The sequence below is a fragment of the Microcebus murinus genome, chromosome 5 (genome assembly GCF_040939455.1).
Source record: "Microcebus murinus isolate Inina chromosome 5, M.murinus_Inina_mat1.0, whole genome shotgun sequence".
NCBI lineage: Eukaryota > Metazoa > Chordata > Mammalia > Primates > Cheirogaleidae > Microcebus > Microcebus murinus.
This window is the reverse complement of record NC_134108.1, coordinates 31817808-31819058: the sequence shown is the minus strand read 5'-3', so window position 1 is coordinate 31819058 and position 1251 is coordinate 31817808.

Genomic DNA, 1251 nt, shown 5'->3' with positions numbered 1-1251 from the left:
GCAGGATAATTGGATTACACAAAACGAGACAGAAGCCATCTGTGAGCCATGCGTAAGCTGCTGAGTGCCAAAATGAACATCCTTATTAGACGACAGTTCTCATACCATTTGTAGTTTGGTCAGATTTGAAAGATGAATTGATTGTTTTAAGACAGTGCTGCAAGTAGGCAGGGTCTTGGAACTCTCCCTGGCTGTATGAGTAATTACTGTCTCACACTTAAATTAGAAGCATGGGTTTTCCGTTAGGAGGTCTTGAGATTGTTTCCAAACGGTGCTTCTGCATTCATGGGGAAGCAAGACCTGGCCTCTCTGTGCCATTTGCAAGGGCCACAGACTTCTGGAGAAAGAAATCATTAACCCCTTTCACGTCATGGCAAAGAAATATAAAAATTCTGGCTTTTTCGCTTAGAAAGCCAAAGGGTTCCCATGCTCCAAAATAATGGCCACGATACAGTCAGTGAAGTGTTTTCAAGAACTGCCAGGATGTGGTATTGGAACTCCATGTCTCTCTGTGTCCCACAAGGCTCCAGAACCAGTCCTTCATTTACCACAAGTCATCACCTCATCTTTTGATTGGCACCAATTTTCGATGGGAATGTAGCTATGTTCTGTAGTCCTTTTCCCATCGCAGCATCTTAACCTTCATAAAGAACACATTCTGCAGTACATGCCCCCATACGTAAAAGCCTGGGTCTGATAAAGGTGCAGAGTGTCTTCAGCAAGTTCAGGGTTTGATAGTTTTCATTTGGATATGTTATTATATTTGGAATTCATAATGCATATTAATAATGTTATCAAAACTGCGAGGGGGTTTCAGCCTAGGTCAGTGTACTTGCTACACAGATAGCTAATTATTGAGACAACAAGGATTGCCAAGGAAGAAAGGAATTTTTGATATGAAAGATATCTTGTTGGGAGAATGGGAGAAGCAGCCTCAAATCCATCTCCCGGACTATTGGAGCATATGGGGCCTTTTAAGGAGGGGCTTTTAAGGTGGGGCTACATGCACTGGGGCAGATTGTGGGGGTGACCAGTCTTGGTGTCAGGAAGGCTGCCCAGGGGCCTTCAAAATCCCAGCTCCTTGTCTTGCAGAAATTTTGTCTTTCCTGGGAAACAACTCAGAAGGGTTAAGTAGTTAAGGGTTCCGGTCACCATGCCTTACTGGCGTAAGAAGGTAAAATGTGAGGCAGAGAGAATTATATAATAACAAACATATAGAGGGTCATTCAAATTTGTTCATAGAGCTGGGTT